The following is a 17,239-nucleotide window of genomic DNA, read 5'->3' as shown; positions in this document are numbered from 1 at the left end:
TGGCGGCAGTCAGTGAATCATTTGGCTGATCCTGGCAGCGGCGTGTTCGCGACGGTGTTCCGATGGTGGTACCGCGCAAGAGGCTGCGTACAGCGTATACAGTGTGTGTGGTGCATACGGTGTATACAGTCTGTATGTGTGTGGTGCATATGGCGTATACAATGTTTGTGTGTGGTGTGACGGTGTTCCGCTGGCGGTACTGCACAAGAGGCTGGTACCACCAGCAGTTTCCATATTGAAACACACATCACTTGGGTGTCCCAATATGGAGGTCGGTGAACTTGCGCCGCTTGGAATTCTGGGATCCAGACACATCTGGATGAAGCAGGATGTGAAGACATTACAAGGTAATTATATATATATATGGATATACAGAAATAAGAATATTTAACAATTACTACTTTCTTACTATTTATGCACCATTTTGCAGTACTGCCCCTTTTGTTCCCAGTACAGGTAGTAAAGTGGGATTGGAAACAAAGAAAAAAAAAGATGGGGTGAGGGGAATGATGAGATTGAATAATTAAATAAACAATAACAAGAGATATAGAATTAATAACGGAATAAATATAGAGAGATCAGCAATAACATACTGGCAAACTGAGATCATTGCGGTCTGTATGTAAAAAGTATTACAAAAAAAAGATTGCTCTCAGTTGGAAAAACAATAATAAGTTTGTAGTTATGATACTTTTTAATAGCTATCAAAAATAAAATATTGTTACATAGCAAGCTTTCAAGACTTCTAAGGTCTCTTCATCAGGCATGGTATAACACAGTATCTGAATAGGGATGCGTGAACCCAAACTGTAAAGTTCGTGCCGGACACCTATTGTCTGGTGCCAAACTTTGAACACACACTTTTTCAGGCAAGTCCGTTTTACTGTTCGGTGCAACTGTTCGGTGCAGAATAAAGTTTGTTAGAAGGCTGCAGCACAGCTAATCAACAATATTTTAGGTTGTGGGCACTTCAGGAGTCATTGCAGCCATGTCTGTATAAACGCTGCCAGTTTACTATGAGCCTGGTTCTGGGTTCCTTAACAGTCTGGTGCGGAGTACCCCAACAGCCTGGTGCTGGGGGCCCTATCATTCTTATGCAGGGAGCCCTAACAGCTTAATGCAGGGGGCCCTAACAGCCTGATGCGGAGGCCCCCAACAGCCTGGTGCAGAATACCCTAACAGTTTAATATTCTGCTGGGCACTTTCTCTTCTTTACTGTGCACTTTTTTGGGGTAGAAAAAAAAAATAAAATAGGGGACGTGGCCATGGTGCTGCTTGTGGTGGTGTTGTAGCTGCTGCAGGGAGCGGCCATGTTCATTCTGTACCTGATAAGTGCCCAAATGAAACAAACACATTCCTGTGGTGCACGCAGGCAAGAGGATGTTCTGCATAATTTCGTAGGCCTGAACACCCCTGGGCTAGTGGTAAGGTCCGAACGTGTAGATGCTGCTGAACTTCAAGCCTGGCCTGGTGGTGTACCATAATGGGCAAACTCTCATAGTAGCTCTGGGTCTAGCTAATTTGACGCACATCCCTTGCCTGGCGCACGTGCTGAATTTGATGGTGCAGATCTTCCTTAAAAATTACCTTGATATGTCAGCGCTGCTGCTGAAAGTCCGGGCTCGGTCGTCTTTGCGCTCGTTCTGCGATCTCACTCTGCTGTTGCTCGTCTGTCCGCGCTGCAGTGCCACACCTGTCTTCTTGCTCACCGCCTCATGTGCGACGTACCCAGAAGGTGGATCTCCATCTGTCACATGCTGAAGAGACTTTGTGAGAAGCAGGCGGCAATAGTGGAGTTTCAGCTGTAGCATGTATGGGTGAGTCGCTCTGCGGAACACCACTTCACCAGCACCTAGTGGGCCTTCATTCGAGAAGCGTGTGCCGAGTTGCACTGCTTTGAGTACTCCTTCAAGATGACCAGCGCTGATCATCAGTGTTACTATCCCACTTCAATGCCTGCTTGAAAAATTCCTCCTCCTGTAAGATTGTTGTCATTTATTTGTTTTATTCAGTCATTTTAAATATTTTTCCTATCCACATTTGTTCAATTGTCCTGCTCTTACACCTATTTTGCTTCCTTTTGAACATCCACAGGTCCGCTTATCTCTATATCTGAAAAAAAACAAATGCATACAAAAAAAGAGCAGACGGCATAACAAATGGACAATTAACACCTTAACGACAGTCGATACACCTTTTAACAACGGCAGTTAAGGTTACTTATGCCTCATTAATGGCGCGGATAAATAAGTGTATAGCGCCCCCCAGTGTCGGAATTTCTCCGGGGTTTTGGCTACCAGGGGTAGCTCAGACCCCAGAGAACATGATTTGGGTCGGTTTTTACCCACCCCAGTGTTGCAATCGCCATTATTAATGGAATAACTGAGACCGCATTAAAAAAAAGTCTGATTTCCTATTTAATTTCTCTCTCCTTTGATGTGATCGCACATCAGAGGAGAGAGAAATGAGTGCCCCTGATCTCCCCCAGTACGTCAGGTATCCTTGCAACCCCCCGTGAAGTTCCCCAGCCTGCCGGCATATTCCTGCGGGAGAAAATGGTGAGCACATGCGCAGTGAGCGCGCCGAGATCAATCAGCCGGAACCAGGCAACAATAGGACATTTTTCCTATTCAGTTTGATCACTGACAGACCCTATCACAGTGATCAAAATTAAAATAATAGTAAATCCAACCCCCCTTTATCACCCCACTCGTTAGGTAAACATAATAAAATTTAAAAAATTATTAATTTCCATTTTTCCACTAAGGTTAGAGTTGGGCTAAATTTAGGGTTGGGGCTAGGGTTGAGGCTAGGGTTAGGGTTGAGGCTAGGGTTAGGGATGGGCTAAAGTTAGGGTTCCCTTTTAATATAACTTTAATATTGTTTATGTTGTGTAATACTTGGCCACAGGTAAAGGGGTTTTCTCTCTGTAATCGTGTGGCGATGAGACCTCATCCTCGCTTTCAGTTTCATGTGGAGCTGGCTGTACCCTAATGTGCAGAGTCCTGGTGCCCCCCAGGACTGAGTCCTGTCCCCTCTATCACACAGTCCCTGCTCTCCCATTACCGCTCACCAGTGCAGACTTCTCACTTCAGCTCTTACATGTGGAGCCGGCTGTACCCTAATGTGCAGAGTCCCGGTGCCCCCCAGGACTGAGTCCTGTCCCCTCTATCACATAGTCCCTGCTCCCCCATTACCGCTCACCAGTGCAGACTTCTCCCTCCAGCTCTTACATGTGGAGCCGGCTGTACCCTAATGTGCAGAGTCCCGGTGCCCCCCAGGACTGAGTCCTGTCCCCTCTACCACACAGTCCCCACTCCCCCATTACCGCTCACCAGTGCAGACTTCTCCCTTCAGCTCTTACATGTGGAGCCGGCTGTACCCTAATGTGCAGAGTCCCGGTGCCCCCCAGGACTGAGTCCTGTCCCCTCTATCACACAGTTCCTGCTTCCCCATTACCGCTCACCAGTGCAGACTTCTCCCTTCAGCTCTTACATGTGGAGCCGGCTGTACCCTAATGTGCAGAGTCCCGGTGCCCCCCAGGACTGAGTCCTGTCCCCTCTATCACACAGTCCCTGCTCCCCCATTACCGCTCACCAGTGCAGACTTCTCCCTTCAGCTCTTACATGTGGAGCCGGCTGTACCCTAATGTGCAGAGTCCCGGTGCCCCCCAGGACTGAGTCCTGTCCCCTCTATCACACAGTCCCTGCTCCCCCATTACCGCTCACCAGTGCAGACTTCTCCCCTCAGCTCTTACAGTTATATTAAAAAGTTTGGGCACCCCTATTAATCTTAAGCTTAATGTTTTATAAAAATTGTTTTTTTTTGCAACAGCTATTTCAGTTTCATATATCTAATAACTGTTGGACACAGTAATGTTTCTGCCTTGAAATGAGGTTTATTGTACTAAAAGAAAATGTGCAATCTGCATTCAAACAAAATTTGACAGGTCCATAAGTATGGGCACCCCCCCAGAAAAGTGACATTAATATTTAGTAGATCCTCCTGTTGCAAAAATAACAGCCTCTAGTCGCTTCCTGTAGCTTTTAATGAGTTCCTGGATCCTGGATGAAGGTATTTTTGACCATTCCTCTTTACAAAGCAATTCCAGTTCAGTTAAGTTTGATGGTCGCCGAGCATAGACAGCCCTCTTCAAATGATCCCACAGATGTTCAATGATATTCAGGTCTGTGGACTGGGATGGCCATTCCAGAAGAGTGTAATTGTTCCTCTGCATGAATGCCTGAGTAGATTTGGAGCGGTGTTTTGGATCATTGTCTTGCTGAAAGATCCATCCCCTGCGTAACTTCAACTTTGTCACTGATTCATGAACATTATTGTCAAGAATCTGCTGATACTGAGAGGAATCCATGCGTCGCTCAACTTTAACAAGATTCCCGGTGCCGGCATTGGGCACACAGCCCCAAAGCATGATGGAACCTCCACCAAATTTTACTGTGGATAGCAAGTGTTTTTCTTGGAATGCTGTGTTTTTTGGCCGCCATGCATAACACCTTTTTGTATGACCAAACAACTCAATCTTGGTTTCATCAGTCCACAAGACCTTCTTCCAAAAAGAAATTGGCTTCTCCAAATGTGCTTTTGCATACCTCAGCCGACTCTGTTTGTGGCGTGCTTGCAGAAACGGCTTCTTTCGCATCACTCTCCCATACAGCTTCTCCTTGTGCAAAGTGCGTTGTATAGTTGACCGATGCACAGTGACACCATCTACAGCAAGTTGATGCTGCAGCTCTCTGGAGGTGGTCTGAGGATTGTCCTTGACTGATCTCACCATTCTTCTTCTCTGCCTTTCTGATGTTTTTCTTGGCCTGCCACTTCTGGCCTTAACAAGAACTGTACCTGTGTTCTTCCATTTCCTTACTATGTTCCTGACAGTGGAAATTGACAGGTTAAATCTCTGAGACAGCTTTTTGTATCCTTCCCCTGAACAACTATGTTTGAATAATCTTTGTTTTCAGATCATTAGACTGTTGTTTTGAGGAGCCCATGATGCCACTCTTCAGAGGAGATTCAAAAAGGAGAACAACTTGCAAGTGGCCACTTTAAGTAGCTTTTTGCATGATTGCATACACCTGGCTATGAAGTTCAAAGCTCAAAGAGGTTAGAAAACCAAAACAAGTGCTTTAGTAAGTCAGCAAAAAGTAGGTAGGAGTATTTAAAACAAGAAAATGATAAGGGTGCCCATACTTATGCACCTGTCAAATTTTGTTTGAATGCAGATTGCACATTTTCTGTTAGTACAATAAACCTAATTTCAAGGCAGAAACATTACTCTGTCCAACAGTTATTAGATATATGAAACTGAAATAGCTGTTGCAAAAAACACAATTTTTATAAAGCATTAAGCTTAATAGGGGTGCCCAAACTTTTTACTATAACTGTACATGTGGAGCCGGCAGTACCCTAATGTGCAGAGTCCCGGTGCCCCCCAGGACTGAGTCCTGTCCCCTCTATCACACAGTCCCTGCTCCCCCATTACCGCTCACCAGTGCAGACTTCTCCTTCAGCTCTTACATGTGGAGCCGGCTGTACCCTAATGTGCAGAGTCCCGGTGCCCCCCAGGACTGAGTCCTGTTCCCTCTATCACACAGTCCCTGCTCCCCCATTACCGCTCACCAGTGCAGACTTCTCCCTTCAGCTCTTACATGTGGAGCCGGCTGTACCCTAATGTGCAGAGTCCCGGTGCCCCCCAGGACTGAGTCCTGTCCCCTCTATCACACAGTCCCTGCCCCCCCCATTACCGCTCACCAGTGCAGACTTCTCCCTTCAGCTCTTACATGTGGAGCCGGCTGTACCCTAATGTGCAGAGTCCCGATGCCCCCCAGGACTGAGTCCTGTCCCCTCTATCACACAGTCCCTGCTCCCCATGACCGCTCACCAGTGCAGACTTCTCCCTTCAGCTCTTACATGTGGAGCCTGCTGTACCCTAATGTGCAGAGTCCCGGTGCCCCCCAGGACTGAGTCCTGTCCCCTCTATCACACAGTCCCTGTTCCCCCATTACCGCTCACCAGTGCAGACTTCTCCCTTCAGCTCTTACATGTGGAGCCGGCTGTACCCTAATGTGCAGAGTCCCGGTGCCCCCTCAGGACTGAGTCCTGTCCCCTCTATCACACAGTTCCTGCTCCCCCATTACCGCTCACCAGTGCAGACTTCTCCCCTCAGCTCTTACATGTGGAGCCGGCTGTACCCTAATGTGCAGAGTCCTAATGCCCCCCAGGACTGAGTCCTGTCCCCTCTATCACACAGTCCTGCTCCCCCATTACCGCTCACCAGTGCAGACTTCTCCTTCAGCTCTTACATGTGGAGCCGGCTGTACCCTGATGTGCAGAGTCCCGGTGCCCCCCAGGACTGAGTCCTGTCCCCTCTATCACACAGTCCCTGCTCCCCCATTACCGCTCACCAGTGCAGACTTCTCCCTTCAGCTCTTACATGTGGAGCCGGCTGTACCCTAATGTGCAGAGTCCCGGTGCACCCCAGGACTGAGTCCTGTCCCCTCTATCACACAGTCCCTGCTCCCCCATTACCGCTCACCAGTGCAGACTTCTCCCTTCAGCTCTTACATGTGGAGCCGGCTGTACCCTAATGTGCAGAGTCCCGGTGCCCCCCAGGACTGAGTCCTGTCCCCTCTATCACACAGTCCCTGCTCCCCCATTACCGCTCACCAGTGCAGACTTCTCCCTTCAGCTCTTACATGTGGGGCCGGCTGTACCCTAATGTGCAGAGTCCCGGTGCCCCCCAGGACTGAGTCCTGTCCCCTCTATCACACAGTCCCTGCTCCCCCATTACCGCTCACCAGTGCAGACTTCTCCCTTCAGCTCTTACATGTGGGGCCGGCTGTACCCTAATGTGCAGAGTCCCGGTGCCCCCCAGGACTGAGTCCTGTCCCCTCTATCACACAGTCCCTGCCCCCCATTACCGCTCACCAGTGCAGACTTCTCTCCTCAGCTCTTACATGAGGAGCCGGCTGTACCCTAATGTGCAGAGTCCCGGTGCCCCCCAGGACTGAGTCCTGTCCCCTCTATCACACAGTCCCTGCTCCCCCATTACCGCTCACCAGTGCAGACTTCCCCCTTCAACTCTTACATGTGGAGCCGGCTGTACCCTAATGTGCAGAGTCCCGGTGCCCCCCAGGACTGAGTCCTATCCCCTCTATCACACAGTCCCTGCTCCCCCATTACCGCTCACCAGTGCAGACTTCTCCCTCCAGCTCTTACATGTGGAGCCGGCTGTACCCTAATGTGCAGAGTCCCGGTGCCCCCCCAGGACTGAGTCCTGTCCCCTCTATCACACAGTCCCTGCTCCCCCATTACCGCTCACCAGTGCAGACTTCTCCCTTCAGCTCTTACATGTGGAGCCGGCTGTACCCTACTGTGCAGAGTCCCGGTGCCCCCCAGGACTGAGTCCTGTCCCCTCTATCACACAGTCCCTGCTCCCCCATTACCGCTCACCAGTGCAGACTTCTCCCTTCAGCTCTTACATGTGGAGCCGGCTGTACCCTAATGTGCAGAGTCCCGGTGCCCCCCAGGACTGAGTCCTGTCCCCTCTATCACACGGTCCCTGCTCCCCCATTACCGCTCTGTTGTGAATTCTGTGGCAGAGTTCACTCCTGTGGTCACAAGTGGTACTTCGGCTGATTCTCTCTGGGAGCTTCCGTTTGTGGAGGAAAGTGGTACTGCGGCTTCTGAGTTTCCTCCCTCAGGTGATCTGGTGAGGTCGTTAGCTGCTTCTCTACTTAACTCCACCTGATGCTTTGATCCATGCTTCCTGTCAATGTTCCAGTGTTGGACTTGTGTTTCTCTGGATCATTCCTGTGGCCTGCTGCTCTGCATAGCTAAGTGCTTCTTTGCTATTTGTTGCTATTTTTTCTGTCCAGCTTGTCTATTTGTTTTGCTGGAAGCTCTGGGACGCAAAGGGTGTACCTCCGTGCCGTTAGTTCGGTACGGAGGGTCTTTTTGCCCCCTTTGCGTGGTTTTCTTTAGGGTTTTGTGTAGACCGCAAAGTTATCTTTCCTATCCTCGTTCTGTCTAGAATATCGGGCCTCACTTTTCTGAATCTATTTCATCCCTACGTTTGTCTTTTCATCTTACTCACAGTCATTATATGTGGGGGGCTGCCTTTTCCTTTGGGGTATTTCTCTGAGGCAAGATAGGCTTATTTTTCTATCTTCAGGCTAGTTAGTTTCTCAGGCTGTGCCGAGTTGCATAGGGAGCCTTAGGCACAATCCACAGCTGCCTCTAGTTGTGTTTGGAGAGGATCAGGAATTGCGGTCTACAGAGTTTCCACGTCTCAGAGCTCGTTCTATTATTTTGGGTTATTGTCAGATCACTGTATGTGCTCTGATCGCTATGTACATTGTGTTACTGAATTGCCTAGCATAACAGTACAGGAAGCCAAAAGTACTAATGATTCTCAATAGAGGGAAAAAAGAAGTTCTGAGACCATTTTTTTTCCTTTGCACTGTGATTTGTCTTTTTTTTCCCCTAGACATTTGGGTGGTTCAGGACACAGGTGTTACAATGGACATTAAAGGTCTGTCTTCATGTGTAGATCAGCTCACGGCAAGAGTTCAAGATATTCAAAATTTTGTGGTTCAGAATTCTTTGTTAGAACCGAGAATTCCTATTCCAGATTTGTTTTTTGGAGATAGAACTAAATTTCTGAGTTTCAAGAATAATTGTAAACTGTATCTGGCTTTGAAACCTCATTCCTCAGGTGACCCAGCGCAACAGGTTAGGATCGTCATTTCTTTTTTGCGTGGTGACCCTCAGGACTGGGCATTTTCTCTTGCGTCAGGAGATCCTGCATTGAGTGATATCAATGCGTTTTTCCTGGCGCTTGGATTGCTGTACGATGAGCCTAATTCAGTAGATCAGGCAGAAAAAAATTTGCTGGCTCTTTGTCAGGCTCAGGATGAGATAGAGCTATATTGCCAGAAATTTAGAAAATGGTCCGTGCTCACTCAATGGAATGAATCTGCGCTTGCAGCCATTTTCAGAAAGGGTCTCTCTGAAGCCATTAAGGATGTCATGGTGGGATTTCCTATGCCCCCCGGTTTGAATGAGTCTATGTCTTTGGCCATTCAGATCGGTCGACGCTTGCGTGAGCGTTAATCTGTGTATCATTTGGCGGTATTACCTGAGATTAAACCTGAGCCTATGCAGTGCGATAGGACTATGACCAGAGTTGAACGGCAAGAACACAGACGTCTGAATGGGCTGTGTTTCTACTGTGGTGATTCCGCTCATGCTATCTCTGATTGTCCTAAGCGCACTAAGCGGTTCACTAGGTCTGCCGCCATTGGTACTGTACAGTCTAAATTTCTTCTGTCCGTTACCTTGATATGCTCCTTGTCGTCGTATTCTGTCATGGCGTTTGTGGATTCAGGCGCTGCCCTGAATTTGATGGACTTGGATTATGCTAAACGTTGTGGGTTTTTATTGGAGCCCTTGCAGTGTCCTGTCCTATTCCATTGAGAGGAATTGATGCTACACCTTTGGCCAAGAATAAGCCTCAGTACTGGACCCAGCTGATCATGTGCATGGCTCCTGCACATCAGGAGGATATTCGCTTTCTGGTGTTGCATAATCTGCATGATGTGGTCGTGTTGGGGTTGCCATGGCTACAAGCCCATAATCCAGTATTGGATTGGAATTCCATGTTGGTGTCTAGCTGGGGTTGTCAGGGGGTACATGGTGATGTTCCATTTCTGTCAATTTCGTCATCCACCCCTTCTGAGGTTCCAGAGTTCTTGTCTGATTACCGGGATGTATTTGATGAGCCCAAGTCCGATGCCCGCCTCCGCATAGGGATTGTGATTGTGCTATCAATTTGATTCCTGGTAGTAAATTCCCAAAAGGTCGACTGTTTAATTTATTCGTGCCTGAGCACACCGCTATGCGCAGTTATGTGAAGGAATCCCTGGAGAAGGGGCATATTCGCCCGTCGTCGTCGCCATTGGGAGCAGGGTTCTTTTTTGTGGCCAAGAAGGATGGTTCGCTGAGACCGTGTATAGATTACCGCCTTCTTAATAAGATCACTGTTAAATTTCTTTACCCCTTGCCATTGTTATCTGATTTGTTTGCTCGGATTAAGGGGGCTAGTTGGTTCACTAAGATAGATCTTCGTGGTGCGTATAATCTGGTGAGAATCAGGCAAGGCGATGAATGGAAAACTGCATTTAATACGCCCGAGGGTCATTTTGAGTATCTAGTGATGCCGTTCGGACTTGCCAATGCTCCATCAGTGTTTCAATCCTTTATGCATGACATCTTCCGTGAGTACCTGGATAAATTCCTGATTGTGTACTTGGATGACATTTTGATCTTCTCGGATGATTGGGAGTCTCATGTGAAGCAGGTCAGAACGGTTTTTCAGGTCCTGCGTGCTAATTCTTTGTTTGTGAAGGGATCAAAGTGTCTCTTTGGTGTGCAGAAGGTTTCATTTTTGGGGTTCATCTTTTCCCATTCTACTATCGAGATGGATCCGGTTAAGGTCCAAGCCATCCATGATTGGACTCAGCCGACATCTCTGAAAAGTCTGCAAAAGTTTCTGGGCTTTGCTAATTTTTATCGTCGCGTCATCTGCAATTTTTCTAGTGTTGCCAAACCATTGACCGATTTGACCAAGAAGGGTGCTGATTTGGTCAATTGGTCTTCTGCTGCTGTGGAAGCTTTTCAAGAGTTGAAGCGTCGTTTTTCTTCTGCCCCTGTGTTGTGTCAACCAGATGTTTCTCTTCCGTTCCAGGTCGAGGTTGATGCTTCTGAGATTGGAGCAGGGGCTGTTTTGTCACAGAGAGGTTCTGGATGCTCAGTGATGAAACCATGCGCTTTCTTTTCCAGGAAGTTTTCGCCTGCTGAGCGAAATTATGATGTGGGCAACCGAGAGTTGCTGGCCATGAAGTGGGCATTCGAGGAGTGGCGTCATTGGCTTGAAGGAGCTAAGCATCGCGTGGTGGTATTGACTGATCATAAGAACTTGACTTATCTCGAGTCTGCCAAGCGCTTGAATCCTAGACAAGCTCGTTGGTCGTTGTTTTTTGCCCGTTTTGACTTTGTGATTTCGTACTTTCCGGGCTCTAAAAATGTGAAGGCGGATGCTCTGTCTAGGAGTTTTGTGCCTGACTCTCCGGGTTCATCTGAGTCGGCGGGTATCCTCAAGGAAGGAGTAATTGTGTCTGCCATCTCCCCTGATTTGCGGCGGGTGCTGCAAAAATTTCAGGCTAATAAACCTGATCGTTGCCCAGCGGAGAGACTGTTTGTCCCTGATAGGTGGACGAATAGAGTTATCTCTGAACTTCATTGTTCTGTGTTGGCTGGTCATCCTGGAATCTTTGGTACCAGAGAGTTAGTGGCTAGATCCTTTTGGTGGCCCTCTCTGTCGCGGGATGTGCGTACTTTTGTGCAGTCCTGTGGGATTTGTGCTCGGGCTAAGCCCTGCTGTTCTCGTGCCAGTAGGTTGCTTTTGCCCTTGCCGGTCCCGAAGAGGCCTTGGACACATATCTCTATGGATTTTATTTCTGACCTTCCCGTTTCTCAAAAGATGTCAGTCATTTGGGTGGTCTGTGATCGCTTTTCTAAGATGGTCCATCTGGTACCCTTGTCTAAATTGCCTTCCTCTTCTGATTTGGTGCCTTTGTTCTTCCAGCATGTGGTTCGTTTGCATGGCATTCCAGAGAATATTGTTTCTGACAGAGGTTCCCAGTTTGTTTCGAGGTTTTGGTGAGCATTTTGTGGTAGGATGGGCATTGACTTGTCTTTTTCCTCGGCTTTCCATCCTCAGACTAATGGCCAGACCGAACGAACCAATCAGACCTTGGAAACATATCTGAGATGCTTTGTTTCTGCTGATCAGGATGACTGGGTGTCCTTTTTGCCTTTGGCTGAGTTCGCCCTTAATAATCGGGCCAGCTCGGCTACCTTGGTTTCGCCGTTTTTCTGCAATTCTGGGTTCCATCCTCGTTTCTCTTCAGGACAGGTTGAGTCTTCGGACTGTCCTGGTGTGGATACTGTGGTGGACAGGTTGCAGCAGATTTGGACTCAGGTAGTGGACAATTTGACCTTGTCCCAGGAGAAGGCTCAACTTTTCGCTAATCGCAGACGCCGTGTGGGTCCCCGACTTCGTGTTGGGGATCTGGTTTGGTTATCTTCTCGTCATATTCCTATGAAGGTTTCCTCTCCTAAGTTTAAACCTCGTTTTATTGGTCCGTATAGGATTTCTGAGGTTCTTAATCCTGTGTCTTTTCGTCTGACCCTTCCAGATTCTTTTTCCATACATAACGTATTCCATAGGTCATTGTTGCGGAGATACGTGGCACCTATGGTCCCATCTGTTGAGCCTCCTGCCCCGGTTTTGGTGGAGGGGGAATTGGAGTATATTGTGGAGAAGATTTTGGATTCTCGTCTTTCAAGACGGAAACTCCAGTATCTGGTTAAATGGAAGGGTTATGCTCAGGAAGATAATTCCTGGGTTTTTGCCTCTGATGTCCATGCTCCCGATCTTGTTCGTGCCTTTCATGTGGCTCATCCTGGTCGGCCTGGGGGCTCTGGTGAGGGTTCGGTGACCCCTCCTCAAGGGGGGGGGGTACTGTTGTGAATTCTGTGGCAGAGTTCACTCCTGTGGTCACAAGTGGTACTTCGGCTGATTCTCTCTGGGAGCTTCCGTTTGTGGAGGAAAGTGGTACTGCGGCTTCTGAGTTTCCTCCCTCAGGTGATCTGGTGAGGTCGTTGGCTGCTTCTCTACTTAACTCCACCTGATGCTTTGATCCATGCTTCCTGTCAATGTTCCAGTGTTGGACTTGTGTTTCTCTGGATCATTCCTGTGGCCTGCTGCTCTGCATAGCTAAGTGCTTCTTTGCTATTTGTTGCTATTTTTTCTGTCCAGCTTGTCTATTTGTTTTGCTGGAAGCTCTGGGACGCAAAGGGTGTACTGTTGTGAATTCTGTGGCAGAGTTCACTCCTGTGGTCACAAGTGGTACTTCGGCTGATTCTCTCTGGGAGCTTCCGTTTGTGGAGGAAAGTGGTACTGCAGCTTCTGAGTTTCCTCCCTCAGGTGATCTGGTGAGGTCGTTAGCTGCTTCTCTACTTAACTCCACCTGATGCTTTGATCCATGCTTCCTGTCAATGTTCCAGTGTTGGACTTGTGTTTCTCTGGATCATTCCTGTGGCCTGCTGCTCTGCATAGCTAAGTGCTTCTTTGCTATTTGTTGCTATTTTTTCTGTCCAGCTTGTCTATTTGTTTTGCTGGAAGCTCTGGGACGCAAATGGTGTACCTCCGTGCCGTTAGTTCGGTACGGAGGGTCTTTTTGCCCCCTTTGCGTGGTTTTCTTTAGGGTTTTGTGTAGACCGCAAAGTTATCTTTCCTATCCTCGTTCTGTCTAGAATATCGGGCCTCACTTTGCTGAATCTATTTCATCCCTACGTTTGTCTTTTCATCTTACTCACAGTCATTATATGTGGGGGGCTGCCTTTTCCTTTGGGGTATTTCTCTGAGGCAAGGTAGGCTTATTTTTCTATCTTCAGGCTAGTTAGTTTCTCAGGCTGTGCCGAGTTGCATAGGGAGCCTTAGGCGCAATCCACTGCTGCCTCTAGTTGTGTTTGGAGAGGATCAGGAATTGCGGTCTACAGAGTTTCCACGTCTCAGCGCTCGTTCTATTATTTTGGGTTATTGTCAGATCACTGTATGTGCTCTGATCGCTATGTACATTGTGTTACTGAAATTGCCTTGCATAACAGTACAGGAAGCCAAAAGTACTAATGATTCTCAATAGAGGGAAAAAAGAAGTTCTGAGACCATTTTTTTTTCTTTGCACTGTGATTTGTCTTTTTTTTCCCCTAGACATTTGGGTGGTTCAGGACACAGGTGTTACAATCGACATTAAAGGTCTGTCTTCATGTGTAGATCAGCTCACGGCAAGAGTTCAAGATATTCAAAATTTTGTGGTTCAGAATTCTTTGTTAGAACCGAGAATTCCTATTCCAGATTTGTTTTTTGGAGATAGAACTAAATTTCTGAGTTTCAAGAATAATTGTAAACTGTTTCTGGCTTTGAAACCTCGCTCCTCTGGTGACTCAGCGCAACAGGTTAGGATCGTCATTTCTTTTTTGCGTGGCGACCCTCAGGACTGGGCATTTTCTCTTGCGTCAGGAGATCCTGCATTGAGTGATATCAATGCGTTTTTCCTGGCGCTTGGATTGCTGTACGATGAGCCTAATTCAGTAGATCAGGCAGAAAAAAATTTGCTGGCTCTTTGTCAGGCTCAGGATGAGATAGAGCTATATTGCCAGAAATTTAGAAAATGGTCCGTGCTCACTCAATGGAATGAATCTGCGCTTGCAGCCATTTTCAGAAAGGGTCTCTCTGAAGCCATTAAGGATGTCATGGTGGCATTTCCTATGCCCGCCGGTTTGAATGAGTCTATGTCTTTGGCCATTCAGATCGGTCGACGCTTGCGTGAGCGTAAATCTGTGTATCATTTGGCGGTATTACCTGAGATTAAACCTGAGCCTATGCAGTGCGATAGGACTATGACCAGAGTTGAACGGCAAGAACACAGACGTCTGAATGGGCTGTGTTTCTACTGTGGTGATTCCGCTCATGCTATCTCTGATTGTCCTAAGCGCACTAAGCGGTTCGCTAGGTCTGCCGCCATTGGTACTGTACAGTCTAAATTTCTTCTGTCCGTTACCTTGATATGCTCCTTGTCGTCGTATTCTGTCATGGCGTTTGTGGATTCAGGCGCTACCCTGAATTTGATGGACTTGGATTATGCTAAACGTTGTGGGTTTTTATTGGAGCCCTTGCAGTGTCCTATTCCATTGAGAGGAATTGATGCTACACCTTTGGCCAAGAATAAGCCTCAGTACTGGACCCAGCTGATCATGTGCATGGCTCCTGCACATCAGGAGGATATTCGCTTTCTGGTGTTGCATAATCTGCATGATGTGGTCGTGTTGGGGTTGCCATGGCTACAAGCCCATAATCCAGTATTGGATTGGAATTCCATGTTGGTGTCCAGCTGGGGTTGTCAGGGGGTACATGGTGATGTTCCATTTCTGTCAATTTCGTCATCCACCCCTTCTGAGGTTCCAGAGTTCTTGTCTGATTACCGGGATGTATTTGATGAGCCCAAGTCCGATGCCCGCCTCCGCATAGGGATTGTGATTGTGCTATCAATTTGATTCCTGGAAGTAAATTCCCAAAAGGTCGACTGTTTAATTTATCCGTGCCTGAGCACACCGCTATGCGCAGTTATGTGAAGGAATCCCTGGAGAAGGGGCATATTCGCCCGTCGTCGTCGCCATTGGGAGCAGGGTTCTTTTTTTGTGGCCAAGAAGGATGGTTCACTGAGACCGTCTGCCAAAGCTGCCAAGGCAAACAGGATCATGGGGTGCATTAAAAGAGGTCTGGATACACATGATGAGAGCATTATACTGCCTCTGTACAAATCCCTAGTTAGACCGCACATGGAGTACTGTGTCCAGTTTTGGGCACCGGTGCTCAGGAAGGATATAATGGAACTAGAGAGAGTACAAAGGAGGGCAACAAAATTAATAAAGGGGATGGGAGAACTACAATACCCAGATAGATTAGCGAAATTAGGATTATTTAGTCTAGAAAAAAGACGACTGAGGGGCGATCTAATAACCATGTATAAGTATATAAGGGGACAATACAAATATCTCGCTGAGGATCTGTTTATACCAAGGAAGGTGACGGGCACAAGGGGGCATTCTTTGCGTCTGGAGAAGAGAAGGTTTTTCCACCAACATAGAAGAGGATTCTTTACTGTTAGGGCAGTGAGAATCTGGAATTGCTTGCCTGAGGAGGTGGTGATGGCGAACTCAGTCGAGGGGTTCAAGAGAGGCCTGGATGTCTTCCTGGAGCAGAACAATATTGTATCATACAATTATTAGGTTCTGTAGAAGGACGTAGATCTGGGTATTTATTATGATGGAATATAGGCTGAACTGGATGGACAAATGTCTTTTTTCGGCCTTACTACTACTAACTATGTTACCGTGTATAGATTACCGCCTTCTTAATAAGATCACTGTTAAATATCTTTACCCCTTGCCATTGTTATCTGATTTGTTTGCTCGTATTAAGGGGGCTAGTTGGTTCACTAAGATAGATCTTCGTGGTGCGTATAATCTGGTGAGAATCAGGCAAGGCGATGAATGGAAAACTGCATTTAATACGCCCGAGGGTCATTTTGAGTATCTAGTGATGCCGTTCGGACTTGCCAATGCTCCATCAGTGTTTCAATCCTTTATGCATGACATCTTCCGTGAGTACCTGGATAAATTCCTGATTGTGTACTTGGATGACATTTTGATCTTCTCGGATGATTGGGAGTCTCATGTGAAGCAGGTCAGAACGGTTTTTCAGGTCCTGCGTGCTAATTCTTTGTTTGTGAAGGGATCAAAGTGTCTCTTTGGTGTGCAGAAGGTTTCATTTTTGGGGTTCATCTTTTCCCCTTCTACTATCGAGATGGATCCGGTTAAGGTCCAAGCCATCCATGATTGGACTCAGCCGACATCTCTGAAAAGTCTGCAAAAGTTTCTGGGCTTTGCTAATTTTTATCGTCGCGTCATCTGCAATTTTTCTAGTGTTGCCAAACCATTGACCGATTTGACCAAGAAGGGTGCTGATTTGGTCAATTGGTCTTCTGCTGCTGTGGAAGCTTTTCAAGAGTTGAAGCGTCGTTTTTCTTCTGCCCCTGTGTTGTGTCAACCAGATGTTTCTCTTCCGTTCCAGGTCGAGGTTGATGCTTCTGAGATTGGAGCAGGGGCTGTTTTGTCACAGAGAGGTTCTGGATGCTCAGTGATGAAACCATGCGCTTTCTTTTCCAGGAAGTTTTCGCCTGCTGAGCGAAATTATGATGTGGGCAACCGAGAGTTGCTGGCCATGAAGTGGGCATTCGAGGAGTGGCGTCATTGGCTTGAAGGAGCTAAGCATCGCGTGGTGGTATTGACTGATCATAAGAACTTGACTTATCTCGAGTCTGCCAAGCGCTTGAATCCTAGACAAGCAAGATGGTCGTTGTTTTTTGCCCGTTTTGACTTTGTGATTTCGTACTTTCCGGGCTCTAAAAATGTGAAGGCGGATGCTCTGTCTAGGAGTTTTGTGCCCGACTCTCCGGGTTTATCTGAGCCGGCGGGTATCCTCAAGGAAGGAGTAATTGTGTCTGCCATCTCCCCTGATTTGCGGCGGGTGCTG

General features: G+C 47.5%; 1 protein-coding gene across 6 annotated transcripts in view; it reads right to left on the bottom strand.

Moving 5' to 3' along the window:
- The window catches only part of LOC138667008 (oocyte zinc finger protein XlCOF6-like), a 51,951-nt gene that overhangs the window by 23,059 nt on the left and 11,653 nt on the right, over positions 1 to 17,239 (bottom strand). For 2 of the 6 annotated variants that reach the window (XM_069755233.1, XM_069755236.1), the window contains exon 2: positions 1,588 to 2,112. The exons of the other annotated variants lie outside the window; for them this stretch is intronic. The gene's annotated coding sequence lies outside the window, so the exon portion shown is untranslated. The remainder of the gene's footprint in view (positions 1 to 1,587; positions 2,113 to 17,239) is intronic. 6 annotated transcript variants of the gene reach the window in all.

The sequence above is a fragment of the Ranitomeya imitator genome, chromosome 2 (assembly GCF_032444005.1).
Source record: "Ranitomeya imitator isolate aRanImi1 chromosome 2, aRanImi1.pri, whole genome shotgun sequence".
NCBI lineage: Eukaryota > Metazoa > Chordata > Amphibia > Anura > Dendrobatidae > Ranitomeya > Ranitomeya imitator.
The sequence above is the reverse complement of the archived record's forward strand: the minus strand, read 5'-3'. Positions and strand labels throughout refer to the sequence as shown.